This window comes from Salvia splendens, chromosome 13 (genome assembly GCF_004379255.2).
Source record: "Salvia splendens isolate huo1 chromosome 13, SspV2, whole genome shotgun sequence".
NCBI classification, from domain to species: Eukaryota; Viridiplantae; Streptophyta; class Magnoliopsida; order Lamiales; family Lamiaceae; genus Salvia; species Salvia splendens.
Window position 1 is genome coordinate 1792094 of NC_056044.1, and position 23269 is coordinate 1815362.

The 23269-nt window shown below is 36.5% G+C and overlaps 2 pseudogenes; both read left to right on the forward strand.

The window, feature by feature from the left end:
* Window positions 1–4809: 4809 nt before the first annotated feature.
* On the forward strand, window positions 4810–8284 carry LOC121762096 (annotated as a pseudogene).
* Window positions 8285–9175: 891 nt separating this feature from the next.
* Window positions 9176–10061, forward strand: LOC121762095 (annotated as a pseudogene).
* The last annotated feature ends 13208 nt before the right edge of the window (window positions 10062–23269 follow it).

Here is a 23269-nt window from a genome sequence, read left to right on the forward strand (position 1 = left end):
CGTCTTATTTCAATAAGGCTTAGAAATAATCGGACTGACATTGCAACCTTTCACGATAGGTAGCCAAAGCCTATCTAGGTTGTGAAATTCTTCTTTTTCTTTTGCAAAGCATTGCATAGAACCGACTGTAGTTACCTTAAAGTGGACGACGCCCACAACCAGTCTACTAAGCAAAAGACTTAGGCTTTGTTTACTTCTTATGCATTTAAATGTTTATAAAACATCTTATAAACGCACAAGTAAACACAATGTAATAATATACTGATTCTATTCGTGCAAACTGCTCGAATAATACTGAATCGGGTCAAAAATGGATTGTAGAGTTTTTCCATATACAAGCAAGATTCCTATTCGTGCGAAGTTGCTCGAAACATGCTTTTCAGTATACTAAACCCTAACAGTTATGTGGTGCTATGTGTTGATTTATTGAGTGATATTATAAATTGCTCGACTTGTTGATGTGATATGAGATGATGCTCGATCTTGACGGAGAAAAATGATTTATGTTTCAAAAACGTTTTGAGGAAAATAAAGTTGAAAAGGTTATGTCAAGCCATATTTTGTTTTGGAACTATGCCTATCTGACTGCAACGATGAATGGAATGGATTGATGGGAGACCGTGGGAGGTAACCACTTTCCCGGCACTTGAATGTTAAGATATGATGAATGATGAAAGGAACTATGAATGATGAAAGGAACGATGAATGAACAAGAGATAGTGAAATTGGGTTTGTCAGATACGGCATATGTTCCAGGAAAATAGATCGAAAGATCGCTTTTGAAAAAGGAAAAGAAGAAAAATGTTTAGTGTCCTCGGACTTTTCCTAAAACCCCGAGTTCAATCAAAGAGTGGCTTGACAAAATCAGTTGTTATGAAAATATATTTCGGCACGTGTCCACTAAGTACACCAAGTACTCAGCCCTGCATATGTTTTCTCTATGTGTAGGTTGAGCGGTGACGAGCTCGGTGGGTGTTGAGCATGAAAGTGAAGAAGATTGTAAATAAAACTTTCTGAATATATTATGTCTTCATACATAATAGTATTCTACTCTCGAATGCTTCCGCCAAGTATTGTTGAGATAATTTTATCTCGAGTTGCTGATTGTTGAAAAGACACTCTAATTTTATTCGAGCTTTTTCCATTTGTTTGGAGCTAAAGTCGAGTTTGCACTCTGTGTATCGTACACTCTGATATATATTATTCTTTTAAGCTAATTGAGCCTTTCTTATGAACTGTTATCCTTAAATGCTATTCTTAATGTTTGTCCCTTGGTCACGATCGCCTCGTTTGCAACACCCCTGGGGTGGGCGGGCGTGACAGAATGGTATCAGAGCAATTTTTCTTTCCGCTCTAGACCCGAGAGTTTTTTTCATTCTTAGTCTAGATTCGATTCGCTAGACTAAAATAAGGTTAAATTTGGAAGGCTCAACGTCCCGCTTCACCACGCTCAACCAAGAAAGAGGTAATTTTTTTTATGTGAAAATTTTAAGAAAAGTGTGAGTTTTGAAGAAAATACTTGTTTTGAAAGTAGATGTGAAATGTGAAAGGGTTGTGTTTTGGGAAGGTAAATGTTGTGTGTTATACTTGGTTATCTTTAAGTACGAATGATGATGAAGTATGTTGCGAACATAAAGTGCTTATGTGTAGGCGAGTTTGAATACGCGCGAACCGTAGTTTTAAGTTGAGATAATCTATCACTTTCCCGAGTGACGGAAACGAACGAGAATCTGAAAGTTTGGGGTGAACCCCTAATTTGTCAAGGCACGACGAGGTATGGAGATCGAGAGTGCGAATGGAGGCCGATGGACCATGAACTTTTTTCTTGGAATTTCGTAAAACTTTGAAGCAAGCTAAGTACGAACCATTCGAAGGACGTAAGCAAATTTCGGGACGAAATTTTTGTTAAGATGGGTAGATTGTAACACCCTGACTTTTTCTACCTTTTTATTGTGTTCTTGAAAGGACCGTCGTTTGTGCACTTGAAAATTTTTCGACCTTGTTTCTTTTGTCGAGAGAAGTATTTCACTTTTGGGGCCAAACAATTATTCTTTCCTAGCCTAATTTGAAACCCAATTGTTACGAGCCCAAAATGATACTTACACGAAAGAATAGACCACGTATCAAATACACTTTCGACAACAAATGAAGACGAAAAGTTGGATAAGAACCGCGTCACATCAAGACAAAAAGTTAGGATAAGAACCACGTCACATCAGGCACATTTTCCAACGACGACCGCATTAATTACTCGTCGCATCAAAACGAAAAGACGTGAAATTTTGTCTTTTATGAAATTTTTTTCTATATATACCACCTCCCCCCTTTTCATTTTTTTACTTCACAATCGAGAACCAAATCCGAGAGAGAGAAAAGAGGGGATGGAGGAACGAATTTCCGACCACCTACCTGTCGGGAACGGCGTCGGCGGCTGGAGGAGATCCTCGGCGACGGTGGTTGGGGCGGACCGCGACGGCAAGCCGCCGCGCGTACAGCAGCGGTGGCGGCACTGCGTATTGATCGAGGGAAGTGCAGCCTTACCTTCGACCGAGAGGAGAAAGAAAGGAGCACGGCGTGAAGGCATTAAACGAACGAGGTAGGGCTTTCTAACGAAGTATTTTACGTGGGCTTTCGAACTAAAGTGTTTCCAAGAGCTTTCATTTTAATATTTCGGTTTGAGCATCATGTCATATGTGATCAAAGTGAAAGTGTTGTTGCGCATGTTATGTGGTGCTATGTGTTGATTTATTGAGTGATATTATAAATTGCTCGACTTGTTGATGTGATATGAGATGATGCTCGATCTTGACGGAGAAAAATGATTTATGTTTCAAAAACGTTTTGAGGAAAATAAAGTTGAAAAGGTTATGTCAAGCCATATTTTGTTTTGGAACTATGCCTATCTGACTGCAACGATGAATGAAATGGATTGATGGGAGACCGTGGGAGGTAACCACTTTCCCGGCACTTGAATGTTAAGATATGATGAATGATGAAAGGAACTATGAATGATGAAAGGAACGATGAATGAACAAGAGATAGTGAAATTGGGTTTGTCAGATACGGCATATGTTCCAGGAAAATAGATCGAAAGATCGCTTTTGAAAAAGGAAAAGAAGAAAAATGTTTAGTCTCCTCGGACTTTTCCTAAAACCCCGAGTTCAATCAAAAAGTGGCTTGACAAAATTAGTTGTTATGAAAATATATTTCGGCACGTGTCCACTGAGTACACCAAGTACTCAGCCCTGCATATGTTTTCTCTATGTGCAGGTTGAGAGGTGACGAGCGCGGTGGGTGTTGAGCATGAAAGTGAAGAAGATTGTAAATAAAACTTTCTGAATATATTATGTCTTCATACATATTAGTATTCTACTCTCGAATGCTTCCGCCAAGTATTGTTGAGATAATTTTATCTCGAGTTGCTGATTGTTGAAAAGACACTCTGATTTTATTCGAGCTTTTCCCATTTGTTTGGAGCTAAAGTCGAGTTTGCACTCTGTGTATCGTACACTCTGATATATATTATTCTTTTAAGCTAATTGAGCCTTTCTTATGAACTGTTATCCTTAACTGCTATTCTTAATGTTTGTCCCTTGGTCACGATCGTCTCGTTTGCAACACCCCTGGGGTGGGCGGGCGTGACTCTCTCCCTCCGTGGAGTGTAGAAATATACTTTGTTTTCAATGGATGTCATAAAAAAAATGAGAAGTCCAATGGTTTAGTTATTAGGTTTTTCACTAAGAGGTCCAGGTTCAATCCTCAACAATAACATATTTTTCCATTTTTTACTTTTTTATTTTATCAATTAATATTGTTTTTTGTTATCAAAATAAAACCTTTAAATACTGTATGAAATCAAAAAAATTACTAATTTCTATATACTCCCTATTATTCTGTTATATTTACTTTTTAGTAAAAATAATTTTTAATACTTCTCTTAATGTTTTATTTGTCCTAAAATTCTTATAATTTGTGATCCATTTTGAATCTTATTCTCTAGGTAACAAAATAAACATTTAAATATTTATAAAATCTATATATTTATTACTTCATTTATATTAATTTTATAGTATATAATATTTACAATGATTTTAAATGTATATAATATTTAAAATAATTTTATATTTTTAGATGAATAATAAGTATATATTTGCTTGCAAATACATGTTTATATTTTATTAACAAAGTTAGAGATACTTAAATATTAATATAATATTATTTATTTTTTTAATACTTAAATATTTAATTCATTACTATTAAAAATATCAAATTCCACCTCCTCCATTTCCAAGGTCTGGATACCATCTCCATAAAAGTCATGGATTTCGTCATCCATTTACTACACAATTTTTCTCCAAATCTAAACCAATGAGACAATTTAAAAAAAAATGTGATCAGCTACTTTTGTGGCATTAACTAGAAATTGATCAAACTAGTATTTTTTCCTGCATATTGCACTTTATTTTGATCTTCTAAACGATGTTAAAAAAAACCACACTACACATCCCTTGGTGGTTTCGCTTCAATCCCACTACTGCGGTCGCATGAGTCATGACTGCTACCCCACGATTCTACAACCATTGCCGTGAAGAGCAAAGAAGTCGATGATTTTCTAAGAATGAGCATATCTATAAACTTTTCAAATGACGTATTAGCATCATGATCAAGTTCTCCTATTCTTTTTTTTTATTAGCAAATGAACATAAATTTTAAAGGCCAAGCCAGCATTAATCACTCTACCACTTGCCAGCACACACTTATCATTAAAAAGTTTTAGGGTCCAGACTCCAGTTGGTAGGCAAAGAAATAAATGTTTCCATAAATATTTGAGGGACCAAACAAAGTTTGTAAATGTTTGGTGGGTAGATGTCAATATCCATTTAATTCTACATTCAATGCCAAAGTGAAAGGCATAGACGAATTACTTACCATCCTCTCAGATTCATCCTTCTCAAATCTCATTTGGCCATCTGAAAAAGAATCATTGATTGTTTTTGTTCCATAATGGCGGAGGCATTTCTTCAAGTCCTTCTTGATAATCTGAGCTCTCTTATCAAGGAGGAGATCGTACTGCTCTTGGGCGTCGACGAAGAGATGGAGAAGCTCAGCAGCACTCTCAAAACCATCCAAGCTGTGTTGGAGGATGCTGAAGACAAGCAAATTGAGAGCAAGTCAATCCGAAACTGGCTGCAGAAGCTCACCGCTCTTGCTTATGAGATCGACGACATTTTGGATGAGTGCAACACTCAGGTCTCCAAACTCAAACACTCTCATTCGGGACTCAGCCGCTATGGTAAGAAAATTTTGTATCGTCACAAGATCGCAAGGAGAATGAAGCAAGTCAACGAGAAAGTGGAGGCTGTTGCAGCGGAACGTGTTAAGTTTCATCTGCGCGAGATGCCTATTGATAGGCCAAGAGAAATTGTTATTGCGTCACGTGAGACAGCTTCCCTGTTGAACGAGCCTGATAAGATTATTGGCAGGGAAGAAGATAAAGACAAGATTGTGAAGACGTTGTTGAATGATGTGAAGAACAGGCATGAGATGTCTGTGCTGCCAGTTATCGGTGTTGGCGGCCTTGGGAAGACCACTCTCGCTCGACTAGTTTTCAACGATCCACAGGTAGAAGAGCACTTTGATCTACGAATTTGGGTTTGTGTTTCTGATAACTTTGAAATGAAGACTTTGGCGAAGGCCATGATTGAATCTGCGACGGGAAGTGGAAAAGCATGGGATCTTCAGTACTTGGATGCTATAGAGCGTCGCCTCTGGGAATTGTTGAGCAAAAAAAGATACTTGATTGTATTGGATGATGTTTGGAATGACAAACAGGATAAATGGGATGAGCTGAGAAAGGTTCTGTCATGTGGCTCAGCCGGTTCATCGGTTGTCGTCACCACACGCCAGAAGAAGGTTGGTGATATAATGACAACACTTCCATGTCATTGTCTTGAGGGGCTGTCGGATGAGCACTGTTGGGCGCTGCTGCAGCAACGAGCCTTCGGACCAAATGAAGAGGTGTCACCACAGCTGGAAATAATTGGGAAACAGATCGTGAAGAAATGTGCTGGAGTGCCCCTGGCTGCTACAGCACTTGGTGGAATCCTACGGTTTAAAAGAAAGGAAGAGGAATGGATATATTTGAGAGACAATGATATATGGAACTATGGAAGTTGTCGCCTGAGGAGAGTTTGATAGTGCCAGCTTTGCGATTGAGTTATCATCATCTTCCGTTGGAGCTCAGGCAATGCTTTGCTTATTTTGCAGCCTTTCCTAAGGACCATTACATTAAAAAGGAAGAACTGGTTCTTCTATGGATGGCTCATGGCTACATTTCATCAAAGGAGACTTTACAAGTGGAAGATGTTGGAAATCAAATATGTAATGAGCTACTACTCAGATCGCTTCTACAAACAAATGTGTATAACAAGAGTGAGATTGGTATGCACGATCTCGTTCATGATCTGGCAGAATCAATAATGGAGAACAAAGTTCCTGGAGTACAAAGTGAAAGAAATCTCACAAGTGCATCAACTATCCGCGAGGTAAATTTGCTACAAAAAACCTCCTTGTTTCCGAAAACTTTTCAAAAAGATATGAGCATTACTTCCATCTCGGAGCTAAGAAGTTTAAGAGTATTAAAAGCAAAAGCAATAGAAGATTTGCCTCCTTCCATTGGCAATCTTAAACATTTGCGATACTTGGATTTGTCTGGGTCTGAAATGCAAACTCTCCCCAACTCGTTATGTACTCTTTGGAATTTGCAAACCCTTAACTTGGATTTCTGTGTTAGGCTTGTGGCTTTACCTAAGAAGCTAACATCCTTACTTAATCTCCAACGCCTATGTTTGTGGGGCTGCAAGTCATTGTGTGAGATGCCATCCAAAATGAGAGAGTTAAATGGCCTGAAAACATTGAGTATGTTCGTTGTCGGTTACAAGAGAGGTAACCAACTTGAGGAACTGGAATGTTTGAACCTCAGTGGAAGGCTTCATATTAGGCATTTGGAGAGAGTAAAAGACCATATGGATGCAAAGAAAGCAAAGATTGCGGAAAAAAACAATCTTTCATGGTTGTTTTTGTCTTGGGAAAGAAATGATCGATCCAAGTCAGAGGAGGAAGTTGATGAAAAGGTGTTGGAAGCACTTGAACCTCACCCCAATCTTGAATATCTTTATATAGAAGGCTTCAGTGGTAGATATCTTCCAAGTTGGATGACAAATGCATCTCTGCAAAAAATAGTTCTGATTTATATAAGTGATTGCAAAAATTGTAAGCGTTTTCCAAAACTTGGAGAGCTACCTCATCTTGAGTCGTTGTCCTTATATGATGTGGGGGTGGAGTACATTATCGAAGAAGAAGAAGAAGAAGTTGAGAGTGGACACCCGGCAAAGATACAGTTTGCAGCTCTTGAACATCTGCAGTTATTTGATCTCCCAAATCTGAAGGGGTTCTCAAAGCAGCAAGGGATTAAAGATGCATTCCCAAATCTTAAAAGCCTACATATTCAAGATTGCCCTTCATTAATAGTGCCACCACTCTCATCCCTCCAAAAGTTGGAGTCACTAACATGCAGTAGCTCAACTTTGGGTTTATTATCTGAGGAGGACATTCCTAGTCATCTCGGCGTGGAAATTGAGGAGAGCCTGGCATGTTTCCCAATAGAAACACTGTCAAAGTTCAGTAAAGTCCGAGATCTGACAATTGTGGGTGCAAAAGATATCTCTGTGACAAGAGAAGGTCTGCAAGCCTTAAAAGAGCTTAGATACTTATGTCTACGTAATTGTACAATAAGATGTTTACCAGAAGGGATGCTGCGGCACCTTACTGCTCTGTCTGTGCTCTCTATATGGAATTGCCGAGAGATAGTAGAGCTGCCAGAGGATATTAAACAACTCCATAATCTTACAGGGCTTCAGCTATATTATCTTCCCAAGATGACGCGCTTGCCTCAAGCCTTTCAGCACCTCACTGGGCTACAGCTAATGGATCTTCCTGAGCTCGAATCACTCCCAGATCACCTACCATCTCTTACTATACTCGAAGTTAAAGACTGCCCAAAGATTGTAACGATTCCAGCTCTGACAAATCTGAAAGAGCTAACAGTCACTGGTTGCCCACAACTGGAAAAGCGATGTCAGAGAGGAAGCGGAGAGGATTGGCACAAGATTGCCCACGTTCGCCGCATCAGTATTCCTCCAAATTAACTCAACTATTTTTTGTTGATTTTGTGTAGAACAATTCTAACTTAAATATGATTATAGTAAGTTTATTTCAATTGATATCTCTTTTCAAGATGCCGAAGATGTACCAGAAATAGCTTTGGAGAAAGTATATGAAGTTGGTGAGTGATTCTATTCCAGTGTATTCTTCTCAATTTGCAGCCTTTGCTTAATAGATACTTCGTCTCTCTCTTAAATATGTTGTCACATTTTTTTTTTGTCTATCCCACAAAATTTGTCACATTTTCTTTTTAATATTTTTTTTATGTATCCCACAAAATTTGTCACATTTTCTTTTTATTATTTTTGGTAGTAAACCATATATTTCACTAACTTATTCCAACTCATTTTTTATTATAACACTAATATAAAAGTAGAATTCCCTCACTCTCCACTAACCTTTTCAACTCGCTTTCCTATACCATTTTGGACTGTTAACTGATAATTGTTAATTGGGACTGCTTTGTTCAGTTTCCATTTTGGGATTTGCTGTTAGCTTTCTCTTGAGCTGTGTGTGTGGGTATCCCAATTTTTAGGGAATCATGCTTTTAAGCTGATAGCTTTATAGATATTTTGTTGTGGGCTCAATTTGGATTCTGTTATCTTTTTGCTGTTTTTGGGATGAATCTTGTGTGGGCATCTTTATTTTGGTTTCTTTACATTTTGAAATTGTGGGATTGAAGCATGCGAAATTTGCATACAATTTATGTTGTGAGATTGAAGCATGAGAGGATAATCTGCTATTTTGTTGCTAAAGATTGTGTTTTTATGTGTTTGGTAGCTGTGAATCTGCTGACTATAGATGGTTTCACCTTTGATTGTAGGTGAATTTGTTGAAGGAGTGAAGGATATAGGAAGGTGTGATCTGTTGTTTATTGGTTTTGTGGTTTATTCTGTGGTTTGATTGAGTAAGGGGAATTGGTTTGGATTGATTTGGATTAGTTTGGATTGTATTGGTGGGAGTGTGAGGGGATGAAGTGTTGGAAATGGGGAGTAATTTAAATTTCAAGAATTTCCCGAACGAGCCACCAGCTGGCGGTGGTGGGAGGGTGGCGAATAATAGCCCGTTGACGCGGCAGTCCTCTGTCTATTCTTTGACCATTGATGAGTTCCAGAATACCATCGGGGGGAGTGGGAAGGATTTTGGGTCAATGAACATGGATGAGCTTTTGAAGAGTATATGGAGTGCGGAAGATAATCAGAACCTCGCTCCCGCCATTGGTGTTGGTGGTGTCCAAGAAGGGGGTGGCTTGCAGAGGCAGGGATCGTTGATCCTTCCCCATACGCTAAGCCAGAAGACGGTTGATGAGGTGTGGAGGGATATGTCGAAAGAGGTTGTTGCACCGAAGGAGGGAGCTGTCAGCGTTGCTAGCTTTTGCGTGTCGCCGAGGCAGCAGACATTGGGGGAGATTACACTTGAGGAGTTCTTGGTGAGGGCCGGGGTTGTGAGGGAGGAGGCTCAGTTGGCTGCTGCTAACAATGCTGGGATTTTCGGTGATCTGTGGCACCCTGTGAATAACAGCTCGGGTTTGGGTTCGGATTTCAGCAGCAGCAGCAGCAGGCTAGTAGGAATTTGGGGTTGATTGGTGCTGGGGTTACTGAAACTAGTATTCCGATGGCTGCACAATCGGCTGCTAACTTACCGTTAAATGTGAATGGTGTAAATTTGAACACTATCCATCTCTATTCTGTCTGCTTTCTTTTCCCGAGATTTAGGTTGATGTTTAGAATCGGTTTTCATTAAAAAATATGGAACAAACCAATGAATTTTACCTTTCCTCAAGTTCTGTATGGTGCCATGTCCAAAGATTTATAGTTAGTATATTTTTTTTGTGACGACTGCTCGAGAAGGAAGTAGAAGTTGGGCTTTAATAACATAGAAAAACGGCTATAGATTTCGTGTTCTTGCCACTTTCTAAGTTAGGATCGTCAAATTTCTAATTCCAAAATTTAACTAATCAAATAGTAGTAGTATAATTTTTACATAAAATTACTAAAATTTCATTGCAAAATTCAAAATTGGGGGCCACACCCACAATTCGTCTAAAAGAATTAGTACTAGTATTTGACGATTTACCAAACTATTTACTTCAAATATGGACTTTCACACTAAAAAAACAATATGAAACGATTTAATCTAATCAATTCAGATCAAAAGCAGCAATTTAAAAAACCTTGCAACAACAAATACCATTTTAATCATCAACAATATAATCCTAGAACACAATTCCAATATAAATTGAATAAAAAAGACCAAAACTTTAGAGAAAGAAATGAAGATATATATGATAAAGCTACCCAAAAAAAAAAGAAGATAAAAAGAAGATAAAAAAGACCAAAACGTGAGACGGGCTCTGGACGAAGAAAGCCGCCGGCGTCGACGGCTCCCAATCCGTCTTCGCCTGCATTTTTTGTTTTTGATTTTTTTTATGAATGTGTTACAATGAAGCCATGTATATTTTTTTATATGATGACTATTTTATTTTTTAAATGTTAACAATAGTTCATTTTTCTTTAGCCTTTTTGGGTAATTGTTGATTGGGTATGATAACTTTTAATGAAATTACAGCTTAGGATGCATTGATTTTCCATAATTTGTGAAATTTAATTTTACTAATGAGTAATGGGAGTTATAAATTGTTATATTTAGTACTTACGTAGTTACACTGAAAATATTACGTGGAGAAAGAGAAAGTAAGTATGATAAAAATGGAATAAATGTCTATTTATAACGGTTTTAACTGGCGGGAAGGATTGAGACAGGTGCATTAGGGCACCCGCAACGCTGTGCCTTGCGGTTCCTATGCCGTTCCGGCGGAACGGTTCCGCGGCGGCACGCGTTGCAGGCCTCGTTCCGTCGCCATTCCGTTCCCATGCCGTTCCCATACCGTGCCGCGTTCTGTTCCGGAGGAACGCGGAACGAAACGTTCCGCCACGCGCCGAGGCGACGTGGCGGCCTCCCATTCGACGCGTGAAGCCCACTCGCTGCCCCGCGAGTGGGCTTCGTCCCGGTGACGCAATAATTCAATTTTTTTTTAAATTCGAATTTAATAAAAAAAATTGCAACGGTAATGTGACCGTTTTTTTATATCCGTTTTGTATTTTTTTTATTTTTTATTTATTTATTTACTCTATAAATACTCCTATTTCATACTCATTTCAATCACAAACACACATCTATTCCTCTCTATTTCCACCCCAATTTTCATCTCAAATCAACTCTGCTTTCCTTCTCCCAAATTTAATCAAACTAATGGATCCTTTTGAACAAATGCGTCAAATATTGCAACAATCACTTGAAGAAGATCGACGACGGGAGGCCGAAGAAGCCGCGTCGCCCCAACGACGCTCTCGTACGTACATCCATCGTAACCGGGAGGAAGCCGCTGCAAGGTTAGTACGCGACTACTTCTGCGATAACCCGGTTTGGGGAGATACGTACTTCCGTCGCCGTTTCCGCATGGGGAAACCTTTATTTCTCCACATCGCGAATACTTTGGCAGCCCGGGAAGAGTTCTTCCAGGAAGGGTACGACGCGGTTGGCCGTCCCAGCCACACGACGCTGCAGAAATGTACTGCAGCAATCCGCCAGCTTGCGACTGGACAACGGCCGACATGTTCGACGAATACCTCCACATCGGAGACAGCACTGGGCGAATGTGCTTGCTCAAATTCTGCAAAGGCGTCCGGGCAGCCTTCACCGACGAATTTCTCCGGAGGCCAAGCACGACCGATTGTCAGTTCCTGCTCGACCTTCACGAAACAGTGCACGGATTCCCCGGGATGCTCGGCAGCGTCGATTGCATGCACTGGCAATGGAAGAATTGCCCGGTGGCGTGGAAGGGGTCCTACATGAGCGGCCACAAAGGCACCCACCCAACCGTTATACTTGAGGCCGTTGCCGACTACCGCCTTTGGATCTGGCACGCGTACTTCGGGGTCCCCGGGTCGAACAACGACGTAAACGTGCTCCACCAGTCCGACCTCTTGACCGAAGTTTTGGATGGTAAAGCGCCGGCCATCAACTTCGTCGCCAACAACCGGCTTTATAAAATGGGGTACTATCTCGCCGATGGCATCTACCCGAAGTGGCCTACCTTCGTGAAGACGTGCAGTGGGTCTGCGAACCCAAAGCAGGCTCTTTTTGCGCAGAAGCAGGAGGCTGCTCGCAAGGATGTGGAGAGGGCGTTCGGGGTTCTCCAAGCGCGCTTCAACATCATCAAAGCCCCGGCTCGTACGTGGTTCATGGAAAACATGGTCGACATCATGTATACGTGCATAATCCTGCACAACATGATTGTCCAAGACGAAGGACCCGAGACGGGAAATTGGTTCGACGACGAATCCCCAGGAAGCTCAACCGCAAGTAGTCCGCCTCGAAGTGGAGCGCATCCGTCTATACAAGAACGGTTATCTATTCGTGCAAGGACACGCGACTCTAGTGCCCACACTCAACTCCAACAGGATCTAATTGAGCACATTTGGGCAAATTTTGGCGGATGAAATTATTAAAATTGTGTACTTTGATTTTTTTAGGATTTTAATTGTGTGCTTTTTATTTTTTTAGGATTTTAATTGTGTGCTTTTTATTTTTCTAAAAGTTTAAATTTTTTTTTTATGTTGTGTGTTTTTTAATAAAGTGTGTTTGTTTTTTAATAAAGTGTGTTTATTTAAATTGAATTGGGTTGGAAATAAAAAAAATGAAATTGAATGAATAGTAATTTAAGAAACGGTTAAGGAACGGAGGGTTGCAGGTTCCGTTCCTTAGTTAAGGAATGGAGTAAAAAAGTACAGTGGGGCCCTCAAATAGTGGTTTAAGAAACGGTATAGGAACAGCGTTGTGGATGGCCTTAGAGTTGTCAATTGCTTTAATTGAGGGAATACTCTACAATTGAAACTCTACTATTTTTCTAATCAATCAATTTTCGGGTAATTGTTGTTAATAGAGGTAATAATCAATAGAATTATAGAAAGAACCGACTAAACTGACTAAACCGACCAAAAACCGGCAGTTCCTGAACCGGAATTATCGGCATAAGGTTCAAAAGCAGAATCGACAATTTCAGAACCGTGAGCACCTCTATTTTTCAGTGTGGTTGTAACTAATGTAGGTACGTATTATTGTGTGCATCACTTTATTTAGTTTAGTTTGTATTCATTTATTATTATTGATTAAACTACAGCAATTTGCATCATATATCATAGATTTTTATTTATAAAGAGTTTTATGTTTAAAACGAATACTATAATATGTAATAAATACTCCCTCTATTCGCCATTAAATGTTCCATTTTCACTTTTTCGTCCGTCCGTAAATGTCTTATTTCACTTTTATCATATTTGGTATATGCTTAACAAATAAAAAGTATGTTCAGTGGAAGTGTCAATCTTGTAGAATAAATATAGATTTGGTGAAAATAGATCAAATATTAGTTAATGGTTAATACCTAGCTATTGGCTATTATTTAGTTATAATTTTAGTAGTTAATTCTATTTATTACTAGTTAATAAATACGGTCAAAATTAGGTGATTTCTTTAGTGTCAATGACAATGACTAAACATAAGTATAATTAGCTGAATGAAAATTAACTCGATTTGAATTTAATTTACCCTTTTTACACATCATCAATACAAATTTTTATAAAATTAATTTGCTTTATTAGATACTAATCACAAGCAACTGCTAATACTACTGTATTAAAGTGATAATCAATTATAATAAAATAATTGGATCAAAGAGTCCTGTATATCTATCTTATAGTTTGTGGCATTTTATCAGGATCCTCCCTCTATATATCTTCCCTTCATTGTTTTTTTATATGTATATATATAGTGAATAGGAAATCATCCAAGTAATTATATGCCCATAATTATTAAAAAAAGTAGTAAGATTCAAAACAATGAGACCATTGAACAATCTATTACGATGTTGATTGTATGCTACTAGGGTATAGATGATTATGTATGTTATCTCTTGAAATGAAAATATTTTAATGTTACTAATTAATCATTATTTTTGTTGATTTATACAAAGTAGTAGTAGTATTACATTATTGTTATAATAAAGAGAAACTCGTGTGATCATTCTATCAAAAATTGACCCATTTCTGTTAATGGGCTCAAAATTCGGGCCGGGCTAGGGCCTAAAGAATCACCACATTGTAGCTTATGCAACGGCCAGGAAAATAAAACTTCACACTTTAAATAATCATTTTATTTTCTTTCATTCTTCATGAGAATTCATATATTCATATTATTGAGATTTAAAAAAAAAAATCATAATGTTAGAGACACAACAATGGTATCAGAACCTTGTTTAATTTCATTGTCGAACTCACTAATTCGAAAGCGTAGTCACCTTGAATCAGCGAGTAAATTCTCTAACGTACGATGATATTTCAGTGTTAATAATTTCTCTGATAAACATTTTGTTTTTAACTGCCCTACTAATTGTTGTTTGTTGTGCTACTATTTCATTCTGTTTATTTTTGTGTGTGTGATTGCTAATTTTCTTCAAAAAAGAATTTAGTTAGCTTTGTATTTTCCTACATAGTACTGGATTAATTTTGTTGCTTTTTTATCGTTATTTTTGTTAATGAAGAAAAGAAAGAACCCATTCCGAGATTTGCGCAACTTTCTGTCACATTACAACATAAATAAAATATGATCTCACGTTACTTTACACCAAAGCAAATTTCAGATTTTTTTTTCCTTCTCAGTTACACCAAAAGAAATCGTCACCCATTTACATATCTCATTTCCCTTATTTCTTAATTATTCAAATACAAGTATTAAATTAAATTAAAATTAATTTTATAAATTAAAATACTTACAATTTGAATGTTTTCGTTTTATTTAATATTTTTTCATAATATTTTTCTTTTTAACTAAATACTCAACGCTAATAACTCTTTTCTTAGAATGATTTTTTATGTGAAAATTAGAATTCGTAAGTACTTTATTTATAGGTATAAGTATAATTGACTTTCTCAGTGTTTGAATAAAAAGTAGTTTATCTATAACAATAAAATCAAATCAAACACGAAAAAAATTAGTAATCATTCCCATGACTTCCTTTATGGATGCATTTTATGCATTATTTTCAAAGACAAAAAGTATACACACTTTTTTTGGTTACAAAAAATCAAAAAGCCTAATGGGGGATATTCAATTGAAATCTACTCTCGACCACTATACGATGGACAGTATAAAGCGGGCTGGAGAAGTCAATCGATCCCACTTTCGGCCCATGAGGATCAGAAAATTTCTAGATTTAATACCGCCTATCAAGGGCGGAGCCAGCATGTATGGAGCAGGGTCAAATGCCCCCCCTCATGCCTTCAACACTATAGTATTTTTATATATAAAATGCCAATTATATTAACAAACTACACTAAATGCCCCTCTTAAATGCATAAAATTTTTCTACACAATATATTTTTGCCCCTCCTCAATTAAAATCCTAGCTCCGCCCCTGCCGCCTATACGTTCTGATGCTGACAACGATGCTCTTTTGTTATATCATATTTTACAAATTTTGTTTTCTAGATCCATGAATGGTAAAATAACAATCAAATTCTACCTCTTTACATTTTCATGTCACTTTTTGGGTTAATTTTGGTATAACAAAATAATTTCGTGTTCATATTCCACCTATCAAGATATTATCATGCAAACGATAACGCTATCCAAACACAGATATTACAATTTGACGATTCGTTGATTCTTTGTAGAAAATCCAAATTGTATTATTTTATTAAATTAGACATTACTACTATCATTTTCTGAAAATTATGGGCATTTCATTCTCAATATAGTGGGCATGACTGTCTCACCGTATATTATTTTTATGTATTAAATTATTGCAGGATGTGTGGAAGAAAATAAAACAACAAAAAAGATAGCTGCACGCTCGTAATTGGAAATCGCAACCATATCAAATTATCAATCAATACAATTCAAAAGTGTAAATTATAAATTTATTCTACTAAATTGAAATAAAAAAATAATATATTTTTATATTTTTCATTTATATTTCCTTTTAAATTATATATGGACAGTATATAATGTGACTACTTAATATATACCTAATCAATAGACATGTTTGAGTAAGAAACTAAGATTTATATATTAAATAAAATTTAAATACCATAACTGTAATTTGATTGTGTCGATGTGTATTCAAGTTATATATGCTCATTTACTTTTTAGCCGTCTCAATTTATGATAGATTAATACTCTAGGGTACAATAACAAACACATTATGCATAAATTAATTGAAACCCTACCCCAAATTATATAAGAATGAATATTATATGCAACCTTATTTTTGTATACTCTTAGAATCACATTTTCTGGTGGTTCATATCATATATATCTCATAAAGTTGCCAACAACGGGTTTAGGAGATGAGACGGGATGTTCGTCAGGAAAGTCCAATTTTCCTTACGATCAGTAAAAAATGTCATGGCTACCCTTTTGATCTACATTTTTTATAAAATGTCAAATGACGTCGATTTGCGATTTTTACATGCACGGTGAAATTTCAAAGTTTACCCCTCATTAAAGTAAAAAAAAGTACTTCTCCACCTCTCAATTATTCACTTCATTCTCCAAAATTATGTTGTGAATTTGTCACTAAGGATCACTCCTCGTTTGCACTTCTACATCGACAATCACTCTTGATGTCGATCGTCACATGCTTTAAAATTTATAATGTAATTATGTGTATGTATATATATATAATGACAAAAAATCCATTTTGCCCTTGGTTGACTTTTCATATTCCCTTAGTCTAATCGTAAGAGTGGAAGAATTCATACGGCGTCACGCACATGAAATTCGAAATTGACAAACGACTATTTTTATTTTGTCAAGATAAAATTGATGCAATTTTATTTCAATAGAGCTTATCAACGATGAATCGTGATTTCGATCTATGATGGTAAAATGTTTTTCCTTATAATCAGTAGGTGGCCTTTGAAATAACTATGGAATGAGATAAATAGAGAATTTATTAATTCTCTTTAAAAAATCGATTGAGTACACAATTTCTATATGTATAGTTAACTCATTCCACGCAAGAGCTCCAAAAATGCCTAATTAGTTTAATCCTTGTATTTGATTATTTTCTTATTTTATACATTGAGATCATATATCTCGGTTAACCCTTTTTTTTTCTCATAAATTTATTTTCCTATTCGAAAATTTTTATTTGTTACCGACGCTCGTGATTCCACGACATTTTCATGAAATTTCCTTTTTTTCACGAAATTTTCACGAATATATCTACCAATAATTAATTTTCTAGAGGTGACACCATAAAAATACTTTTCATTTATTACGTGAATAATAGTACACTTGACCTATTCCTCTATATGTACTATCATAATTGTCACGTCAAAAAGTTATTTTGTAATGAACCAAAACCAAGAAAATGAACATAAATAAGGATTGAAGAAAAAAGGAGTCGAAAAATGTTTGAGAGCCATTCCTATTTTTATTTTATAATTGAGCTTATGAAATATCCTTATCTACTTTGATCCACACGTTAACATCCATTTCCCTCTTTCTCTATTTCAATAATACAATTCTAAATTTTAGAATTTAAAAAATAATGGAGTAATAAAGAATTTAAAAAATAATGTATAAAAATTTTGAAGGAATGCTCAAATTCGACCTCTATTGTCAGGTAGTGAAACTTTATAAAGAGAAAAATTATTGTGAGACTCGTGAATAGTGTAAGATAAAAACATAAAAACATGATAAAACTATGTTGATTGAAGCTTCCATGAGGTCTGAAGTGTGGCTGCGACGGGTCAAAGGTCGATTTGAAGTTTTCTGGCAGTGCTTGGTGGACCGGCAATAGGGTCGGTTGACCTCACTCGACCCCACGAGGGTCAGTCATTGACTGTTGTGGATGTCATTCCAGAGAACTTAATAGTACACCGTGCAGTAATATTGAACATACATTGACGATAATAAAACATAACACATGATATAATACATTGACGATAATAAAACATAACAAATGATATAATACATTGACGATAATAAAACATAACACATGATATATATATATATATATATATATATATATATATATATATATATATATAGGGGAGCGTTATTCTCCTATTCATCCCTTAGATCCTTTATTCTTCTTAATATGGGCCGTTAGATCTCATTCATCAGCGGTCCAGATGATCTGCATTATTACACTATAATGGTGCATTATTAGTCGGTGTGCATTATTCAATTGAATATCTGCATTATTACACTATAATGGTGCATTATTAGTCGGTGTGCATTATTCAACTGAAAATCTGCATTATTAAATGACACGTGGCACCAATCTAACCGTCGGATGACAAAATCGTGGGGCTGAGATTAAAAAGAACAAAGAACAAAAGATACAAAAAGGAAATGAATACATCCCTATATATATATATATTGATATATTCATTTCCTTTTTGCATCTTTTGTTCTATTGTTCTTCTTAATCTCGGTCATTCAATTTCAAGATCTGATAGTTGATTTTGATGCCACTTGTAATTAGTTTAATTATTAAAAAAACTGAAAAAGGCAAGAATGGAAGATCAATTTCACGCCAGTTATTCCTTTCCCATATTTCACGCTATATTTTTCTGCTCAACTCTCCAACGCCGTCTCAACACTATTCCTCCTCCCCTCTTGCACAAATCCTTCCGTGATAATTTGATTCTCAACATTTGAAAATTTCCATGCCTCCGCAATATCTCCCAACGTTTCTCTTCTAAATTCATGGCCACCTCACCATTCCTCCCCCTTTCTCTCATCTCAATTTCCCCGTTTTCTCATCATCTCTGCGCTTCCGCGTTTCAATCTACAGACCTAATCAATCATGGGCAAGCAGCAATTGATCTACAGCTTCGTCGCTAGAGGCACCACCATTTTGGCTAAGTACACTGAATTCAAAGGGAATTTCACCACCGTCGCTTCCCAGTGTCTGCAGAGGCTCCCCTCTTCCAGTAACAAATTCACTTACAACCGCGATGGTCGTACCTTCAATTACCACGTCGAAAATGGATTCAGTACGCTCCTTTCCTCTTAATTATTTCAATTTTCTCATTTTCACGGATTGGGGGTTCATTTTCCCTCTAACTGTTTGTTTAATTGTTAGCATGTTCATGCGGTCCTGTTTCTGATGAAATTAGAATGACAAGGAGTTGTCTAGTGCGAATCATCAAGTTCTTCATTCTTCATATTGTTGGAAAACTGAATGGTGATTGTATTGCTGATTCGATAAGGATCTACCTCGATTAAGATATACTCCATCTGTCCCATTATTTGTGACACACTATATTACTATTTGAATTTGTGAGAGTGATCAAAGGGTCTTAATACATTAGATCTTCTTGGTGTATGTACTGTATAATGTACATATTATATTATATAATGGTTGTTTTATATTTTGTAATGCATGATTTGTGACATGTAATGTACATTTTTACTGACCAGTTTAATTTAAATTTGGATGTGTTTGATAGATCGGCACACGTTTCTTGTTTTCCCTAAGGGTTTAACAATCCTTGGGGGTAGGGTGTAGTATGTACTAAGTCATCAAACCGTCGTCAAAGTACACGAGTTTCAGTCATTCATCTAGGATTTAGAAATCATATCGGCTAGGTATTAGTTTTTTACTGATACACATAATATATATATATTATATCATATAATGGTTGTTTTAGGTTCTGTAATGCATGATTTGTGATCTGTAATGTACATTTTTACTGACCAGTTTAATTTAAGTTTGGTCGTGTTTGATTATTCGGCGCACGTTTCTTATTTCCCAAAGGGTTTAGCAATCTTTGGGGCTAGGGTGTAGTATGTACGAAGTATCAAAATCATTACCAGAGTCCACGCGTTTCAGTCATTCAACTAGGGTTTAGAAAGCTTATCGGCTAGGTAGTAGTTTTTAACTGACACACATAATGTACATATTACATTGTATAATGGTTGTTTTAGGTTATATAATGCATGATTTGTGACCTGTAATGTACATTTTTACTGACCAGTTTAATTTAAATTTGGTCGTGTTTGATAGATCGGCGCACGTTTCTTGTTTTCCCCAAGGGTTTAACAATCCTTGGGGGTAGGGTGTAGTATGTACTAAGTCTGCAAACCGTCGTCAAAGTACACGAGTTTCAGTCATTTATCAAGGGTGTAGAAATCATATCGGCTAGGTAGTAGTTTTTAACTGACACACATAATGTACATATTACATTATATAATGGTTGTTTTAGGTTCTATAATGCATGATTTGTGACTTGTAATATACATTTTTACTGACCAGTTTAATTTAAGTTTGGCCGTGTTTGATAGATCGACGCACGTTTCTTGTTTTCCCAAAGGGTTTAGCGATCCTTGGGGCTAGGGTGTAGTATGTAGTAAGTAATAATGTCGTCGTCAAAGTACACGAGTTTCAGTCATTCAGCTAGGATTTACAAATCATATTGGCTATGTAGTAGTTTTTAACTGATACACATAATGTACATATAATATTCTGTAATGGTTATTTTAGCTTCTGTAATGCACGATTTGTGATTTGTAATGTAAATGTTTACTGGTCAGTTTAATTTAAGTTTGGCCGTGCTACTAGGCCTCTTAGACGGTGTAAGGCGTGCGATAAGATGGGCCATCACGACTCTATAAATGCTTAAAGAGATGGCGATGGAGAAAGAGACGCGGAGGGGCAAGAGGCCAGCTTGATGTATTTTGTTCCACACATCATTATTGGTTTTTTTTCGGATTAGTCTTGTGCTTCAATTGGTTATATTAGTATTATTAGTATTCCCACTGTCAACATTTAATACATATTATTATTGAATTATTAATCTGTTTTCGTTCATTATCGTTAATGAAGTTGTACATTATTGGATACTAGCACTTCACTTACTCTATATAGTTGTTCCATTACAGTTCATTATTGGACACAGTATGTACATTATATGTAGCATTACGAAACTGATAATGTACATTGTTGGCCTTGAAGTTTACCATTATTATCCAAACGCACTTAATGGAGTGTACATAATATTTTTGCATTAGTAATCTGTTCTCGTTCATTATCGTTAATGAAGTTTTACATTATTGGATATTAGCACTTCACTCACTCTACAAGTTTATTCCATTAGAGTTCATTATTAGACAGATTAGGTACATTATACATTGCATTACGAAACTGATAATGTACATTGTCAGCCTTGAAGGTTTTTATTATTATGCACACGCACTTAATGGAATGTACAATAATAATATACTACAGTTTAGAAACTCAGACGGGGTTCGTCGACAATAGAGATGGTCGACCTTTCTCCCCCTGGCTTTCTTCTGCTCACCCTGTTCTGGAGCCGTGCTTGGGCCTGCCTCGGCCAATCATTCCCTAAATTTTTGTGCTAGGGCTACTGGAATAACATCATCGACTGCTTCGTCGATTTCCAGTCGTAGCTGCTTCTCTGATATGGAATCATCAAAATAAAACATCAGACTTTTATTATTACAAAACACAATAATGCATAATATATGCTATATAATGCATATTACTGGTTACAGAATGCACAGATTCTTTAAAATAATGCACAAATGAGTAATACTAAACATTTTTTTGAACTCTCGTTAATACCCTTCCAACCATGTACGCATGAAATCTTATAATGCATAATACCAGGTAAATAATATTTACTACAACAAACAAAATGTACAGAGTCAGTCGAATATTGCATAATAAATGACAATTAATGTACAGTACAACATAAATAATGTATAAGCAAACTTTTGAGTTGTGGTAAGCAGCAATTCACCCATGTACACAATAATTCTCATAATGCCTACTAGATTGCAAACAATGACAACTACTTGATACATAATGCACAGACTCGGGTAAATAATGCACATATTTATATTCCATTCACCAATTTTCCCACAACCGCCAGGGAGCAGACACATAATGCAAAATACTTGTCAAATAATACATCCCAGAACATAAATAATGTAAATTTTTAATCAACAAATGCGCACTTTGAATCTTCACTGCGTTAATTCACCCATCTACACAATACTTCTCATAATGCATACTATACTGCAAATAATGACAACAACTTGATACATAATGTGCAACCTAAATCAAATAATGCACATATATATATTCTTTTCATCAATTTTCCCACACCATCAAGTAATCAGGCACATAATGCAAAATACTTGACTAATAATGCATCCCAGCACATCAATAATGTAAATTTTAGATTAACTAATGAGCACAAACCAGTCATGCAATCACCCATCCAACAATTTACAAGATTTGTAGATGAATGCACAATGCAAGCCTAATTGATGTCGAACTACTGACGCAATTATACACTCAATCGACTTGTTTGGTTACCTGCTGCTTGTGTAGGTTGAGAGCGCGACGGACGACCTCTTTTAGTCATGGTAAATCTGTCATAAAAACAAGAAATTAGATACCCGAATCCATCATTTTAAATCCAGAAAAATGTCTGTTTTCGGAGTCAGAGAAAACCCTGACCAAAAGACTACCAATTTTTTGATTTCGAAAGGTCGTAACCAATTCGATGTTAAAATCATTGAATTTCGTGACTAAAAATTGATGAAATGGACTTGTAGTCAGCCTATACGTCATCTACCGGGTTCAAATCATCAACAGGACCAGTTATTGTAGACCTACCTTGTCAACGCCGTGAACAATGTACACGCCCGCTTCCTGAGTTCGAGTAGGACGGAGAAAACAACGACGAACGGATGTGGCGGCTAAGGTTTGACGTTTAGTGGAAGTTGGGGAGACGGGACGGCGGAAGATTGGAGAGGAAGTTTTGTGTTTGGAATGAGAGAGAATGAATCGACGCTGGGACGTGTATCAATAGACCGCGTAAAATTCGCACATTCCATTTTTTCGTGTGGCTTTAATCTGGAATTTTTACTACTTTACCCTCATAATGCACAGAATCCTATCTATAATGTAACACGGGATTATAAAACAAGAGTCAAT